The following is a 6,537-nucleotide window of genomic DNA, read 5'->3' as shown; positions in this document are numbered from 1 at the left end:
TCTGAACACAGAGATATTAAAATGAGCTCAAGCTGTCTCAAACAATCAGTGCATCTTGAAATCAGCTCTGAACCTTCAGCTGGAAGACAATATAAGGACGGAAACAGGAGTTAAAAGCTGTTTACAGTGACATCCAGTGGTTTATTAGATTACAATCTAGATTACAATCTAATAAACCACTAAAATGAAAATAATATGTAATTCAGAATGATTGTTTAATTTTCCACTCCTGATGTGAAACATGATGATGGATGTAGACGTTGTTGATCAGTGGAGTCTGATGGAGGCAGAAGTGTTGCTCAAACTCCATCAGCAGGTCTGATGTTTTCATAGTTCACTGTACCATCATCTACACCATAACGCACCTGAGGAAAACAACAACAACAACAACAACAACAACAACAACAACAACAACAACAACAACAACAACAACAACAACAACGAGTTGGTTACAAAGGATTTCAAAGTAAAACACAGTTCACAGTTGAGTCAGCAGACCCTGAACGCACCATCAGTTCCCGTCTGATCTGATTTAATCTTCTGACTTCTGAACAGTTTGCTTTGAAACTAGATTTTATCCTGCACGTTATTCACAGTAACAAACACATTGTTTTCTAAAACAACAGAACTATCAGCATTGCTAAAAGCCACTAGGTGGGGAAATCCTCTGTGTGATGTAATTCAGGGGAATCAGCCCTTTAATCTGAACTCATCATGTTCAGATGTTACTGACAGGTTCAAAGAGGTGTTAATTCAGAACTAGGTCTCTCTGGAGGCTGCACTTTGTGTCTGTGTTTATCAGTTCATAATGAAGAGAGAGGAACAGTTCAGTATTTAATGTAAAAACTCACATTGATTTCATCCATCTGTGTTTGCTTCTCTGAGAAGAAAGAAGAAAAAGTCGACTTTACTTTCCACAATTCAAAAAAGCGTTTAAGTTGGGAGGTTCGGTCATCAGGGAGGAACTCGGAGTTGAGCCGCTCCTCCTTCGTGTCGAAAGGAGCCAGTTGAGGTGGTTCGGGCACCTAGTTAGGATGCCACCTGGGCGCCTCCCTAGGGAGGTGTTCCAGGCACGTCCAGCTGGGAGGAGACCAAGGGGTAGACCTAGGACCAGGTGGAGGGACTATATCTCTTCGCTGGCCTGGGAGAGCCTTGGGATCCCCCAGTCAGAGCTGGTTGATGTCGCCAGGGAAAAGAAAGTTTGGGGCTCTCTGCTGGAACTGCTACCCCCGAGACCCGACCACGGATAAGTGGAGAAGATGGATGGATGGATGGATGTCGGGATATGATGTTAATGCGATATGATATCCGAAAAAAAAAAAATAATAATAATAACACTTTATTCCGAGTGTTCTTGCTTTTCTCTTTGGAAGTCATCACATAACGGCATTGTAATACACAGTTCGGCTGCATTAAATATTACACATCTGCTGTACTTCTTTATTTATAGAGCCCTGATGAGAAGACTTCTGGACAAACAGGAAGAACTGCCGCCGAAACTGAATATGTGACGTGGATCATAAATATATCAACAATTAAAACACCTTGCATTTCTTTTCACAAAATACGTCTCCTTGCAGTATCAATAGTAATTCGGCTGACTTTTATATTTGATCCAATTGGTAGATAGGCTGTATTTACACCATAACGGTGCACAGCTGATAGAAAAGGACTTGTAGTTTTTAAAGATATTACTGATTTTCTTTGAATATAAGAATGTAAATATTGAGTTGAGAGAATAGTCAGGGGTTTTGGGTGATGGGAGACACATCTATGGAATCACAATTTCAATAGCTTACCATTAAATGACGGATATGCCTTTCTGTCTGTGATGTTTTACAAATCAGATATTAATGTGTAGAAGTAAAGCATGAGAAATAGTATAACAATATCCTGTAAAATTATGTAAAAACATGAATAAAACTACACATCTTCAGATGTTATACATACATAAGTGTCCTAATACAAAGTTATTATTAATATGCTGTCTGTACCTTGTGTGCACCGCCTAGTGGTTAAAGCACGTTATTGAATTATTTTTGTTGAATAATGTTATTTTTGTTGAATAATGTTATTTGATGAAAAAGATATTAAGAGTACATACTTTCATAGGTGGAAAGTAGAAGGTCTGTGATAGAAATATAGAATGTAAAAAAATCAAGAAGATACTATAAGTGATCTCTACAATAAAACAGTTTAGTGCAGGATGTACAAAACAGACAAACTAATTAACCTCTATTTAAACATTAAATCATACTTTAGGTTAAGGTCTTCTTTTAAATAAGAAAAAAGCTTTAGGGGTATCTACGGATAAATATTAAGCCTGAGAAAGTACTTAACGTCTAATATATTGCTTTCCTGCAATGTTAACTATGTTGAAGCACTTATTTTAACTGATATTATACACATTAATTATACTTTTATGTATGTAGATAGAATAAGAAATGTGCAGAATTTGACAGTTTAATGGTGGAGGTACACACATATTGATAGATGTCTTGTAATTAACTATTAGTAGAGAATAACGAGTAATGAATATACTTTATAGAGATCTGCAGATAAATGTTTAGTCTTCTCAAGCACCAACTATCAAATATCTCGCCTGATTGTTGGCACTTAACAATCACCTTCCCTGAATTTTACTCAGGCTAAAGTCTGCTTTAAAGGTTGTTTATATTTCACATCATTAATCAGAATCTGCAGAGTTACTAAAGTAAATGTAGTGGAGTAAAAATACCAGGTTAACCTCTGAATTGTAGTGGAGTAGAATTACAAAGTAACAATGAGCTGTCATGTGGGTATATATTAATGCTTATACAAGCGATTTTCACCCATGTAGTAATTACATGTTTTAAATGTGTACACACCAATGTGTTTCCTATCGCCTAAACCTCCAGGGCTGTACACAGTTTAATACTGTCAACTTCTAATTTTTGGAAAAACGAAAACGTCTTTTCAAACTACAATTCCCAGTAGAGACGTGCCATAGAGAACATGTTGCGAAACACAATAGCCAGCATGTGTAGTTCTGGGGGGCATTCGAGTCCAGTTTTGAATAGTCTGCCGTGGTTTCGTTGTATTTCAAAGAGCTTGACGCTCGGCGTAACCTTGGCGCACTGCCACTCCAACATCCAATCACAGAGCTTGAAGATTAATCACGGGGTTTGTCAACGGGACTGTAGTCCCAAACGATAGCTGGGGGTTATAGGTAGTGTAGTGTCTTCGGCCATCCTAAACTGAAATGTTTTTCGGATATCATATCGCATTAACAACACCACATCTGGCGTCACAGAGATCTTCTGTTGCTGTCCTTTCTTCTTAGAGGAAGTACAGAAACACGTAACTCTGGATTTGTTTTAATGTTTGAGGTGCAATAAACGACACAGCAGCTTTTCGGCATGTTAAAGCTATTATTTTCTGCCTCGCTCATGAGAGTAACAGCTGGAGAAATTACAGCCTCACCTACTGATTTCAAATGTGTGCTCTAAAATGATATTTATAAATGACTATTATCATTATTATAAGCAAGACAATACATGGCAAAGATATGTAGAAAATAAACGTATTTAAGATACGTTCATAACAAACGTAACGTGGGAGAAAATACGTTTCTCGCTAAACGTAATTGAGAATGCAGTTTAGTTCTGTGGGACCGTACTTTTTAGGAGACATGGTTGTGCCACTCACGCATGCGCAGTTCGTACGTGCTCGGCTGAAGTCTTTGCGGTGTCTGGTTCCAGTGCAACACATGGCCAACACGCAGGAGAACACGCCGACGCAACAGCGTGAGCAGAGATAGACTGCGCAAAAATATACAGATAGCAGGAGACAGAGGACAGCCACGGTCAGATAGCAGGAGACAGAGGACAGCCACGGTCAGATAGCAGGAGACAGAGGACAGCCACGGTCAGATAGCAGGAGACAGAGGACAGCCACGGTCAGATAGCAGGAGACAGAGGACAGCCACGGTCAGATAGCAGGAGACAGAGGACAGCCACGGTCAGATAGGAAAACATTCAGGATCTGGATCAGTCTTATGCGACAATGGAAACTGAACTAAAGAGAACATTTGAAACTTTAGCAGGCTGCGTGATCTGCCTGCAGGGAGGGGCGGGCTGCGAGTAAAGTAACGGGTAAAGTAACGAGTTACTTTATGTAGAGAGTAACGAAGTAGTTTAATATATTACTTTTTTTTTTTAAAGTAATATGTAATATGTTGTGGTGACACGTTATTGGACATAATTCACCTCTCGTATTGTGTTGCCACACGGACCCTTTAGTGGGAACACCTGTAGCATTAGCTTCCATTCCTGCTAGCTCGTCAAGCAGAGCAGTTCATGTGATAACCTCTCTGTGATTAATGGCTAATAAAGATTGGAACTCTGTTCTTAATACACCGCCTCCGACTCCCTTTTCCTGGCACTACAAAAGTAACTTGAAACAGCTCATCATGTTCTCACCTGAGGACTGAGGTCTGAAGGGAAACAGATGAACTTCTCTCGTGTTACATTACATTTAAACTTAGACCTTGATGTGTAACTAAAATGAGAAGTCAGAAACGTCACAGAAGCAGAGCAGGGAGACGGACTCTCACTGTTTTCTGTATCCACCTCCCGACCCTGAAGCAGCCACTTCGCTGGGTGTCTACACCGTCCATACTTCGACACAGAGCAGTGTAACGTCACCTTTCCATTGTGTTTCTGTTCGGTCCCTGAAGATGGAGACATGTGAGAGAAAGACAACAAAAATACAACTTTATAACTGTTATCATAATTATTGTAGTGTTTCAGTATTTTGTTTTCACAACACACTTTAAAAAACGAAATACTCACTGGAAACAACTGACAGATAAACCACAGAGTCTGGACCTTGTTGTCCTGATCTGAACTGTCGACCAGCATCCTCCTCTGTGACCTTCTTCAGAACATTTCTCTATAACTGCCAGTCTGTCTGATTTAGCTTTGGCTTTGTTCTATAGTATATACAGTTATGATGATCATTGTAGATGAAGAAAAAGTGGTAACGTGGTGAGTTCACTAAAGTCACCACGTTAAAAACACAACTTATCATTCTCAGTTAAAGGAACAGTACGTAGTAAAGTACCATTAGTGACATCAAAGCTTACTTAAAGTGTGTTTTCTGCATCCTCACCTGGAAAGTGGAGACTTTATTTAGTGAAAGGTCAAGGGAGACGCAGACTATGGGCCTTTCTCATTTCTCTAACTCCCCTCCTCGACTCCTATCCTAGATACTTAGTCCCGCCCACAGGAGATGCGAGCGGAGGAGCCGAGGAGGGGAGCCGAGGAGAGAGGAGGGGAAGCAGCAGGCGTTTAGAGAAATGAGAACTCCTCTCCTCTGAGCGGTCATTTTAAAGAGACGTCCATTAATGATGACAGGAGGCAGCAGCCCTCTGTCTGATGGACAGATGTGTTCATGACCACTTCTATATTTACTTTGATTCATTCACAGTGCGGTATAATGAGACAATAACAGGCTACAGATGCGGACACACACATATATTTATATAAATATATACAATTTCAGATTCAAACAAGTATGAGAGCACTCTCATAATAACTTAACACTATCAGAGACTGGATATATCCCCCCCCCCTCTCCCCTCTGGAGAAATGAGGAAATGAAATTAAGGGCCAAAAGTTTTATTTACAAGTTTTAAAAGTAAGCAGAGGACACCAAACCAACTGACACCTGTCTGTCCACCGCATCTACGCACTGTACAACACACACACACTGTACCACACACACCTAAACCTAAAGCATATAATATATATCAGGATACAGCCGTTGTGTATTTTATTATGTGAAGCACTAATGGTATTAGTGTTTGTAGATATCTACCAAACTAAAGCATACAAATAAAGAGAGTAATATAGGCCTGTTCTACTGAGTGATATATATTATACACACTGCTCTGCTTTCTGCACGGACCTCACAGCTGTTCTCTCTGGAAACATCGGGGCTGCAGTCGAATAGTCCGTTTAGCTTAGGAACCTTCCTGACCGAGTGAAATGACCCGGAAGTCCCTCAGTGGCAGCCATGATAAGTGCCGTTCGAATTCTCTAGATGATAGGAAACGAGGTTTCAAACTTCCTTTATAACCTCCTTTAGCTTAGGAACCACTGGACCTCCCTAACCGACAGGAGAGGAGAAAATGCTGCCCCACAATGCATTGCAGCCGCAGCATTTGCCGTCACTCAACAGTCGGCCGTTCACGGAAACAACCGATTATGACGGAGAAATGATATCATGAAAGTTACGGTGCTTATTAAGCATTTTAAAACATAGGTGGTAAGTTGCCAAAGTGCTTTGTTTTGAATGTTCATCAGTATTATAATCAAAGAGAGAAATATGAACGTTAGTTTTCACTGAAATTATCAAATAAAGTCAACATTTCAGTCTTTACTGAGCTGTGTGGGGTTTGTTCAACTTTTAAAAGATGTTTGAATGGTGATATACACAGTGATAGATGTTAAGGACTAACGTTTATAATAAATAGGCTCTCATTTGTATTAATGT

At 39.9% G+C, this 6,537-nt stretch overlaps 1 long non-coding RNA gene across 1 annotated transcript; it reads right to left on the bottom strand.

Annotated features, from left to right (window-relative positions):
• Positions 1-227: 227 nt before the first annotated feature.
• Positions 228-4,679, bottom strand: LOC117439788 (uncharacterized). Its single transcript, XR_004551192.1, has 3 exons — positions 4,595-4,679; positions 852-880; positions 228-365 (listed from the first exon to the last, which is right to left on the bottom strand). It is a non-coding gene; the product is annotated as an uncharacterized lncRNA (long non-coding RNA).
• Positions 4,680-6,537: the final 1,858 nt, after the last annotated feature.

Source organism: Pseudochaenichthys georgianus, chromosome 24 (assembly GCF_902827115.2).
Source record: "Pseudochaenichthys georgianus chromosome 24, fPseGeo1.2, whole genome shotgun sequence".
Taxonomy (NCBI): Eukaryota; Metazoa; Chordata; class Actinopteri; order Perciformes; family Channichthyidae; genus Pseudochaenichthys; species Pseudochaenichthys georgianus.
The sequence above is the reverse complement of the archived record's forward strand: the minus strand, read 5'-3'. Positions and strand labels throughout refer to the sequence as shown.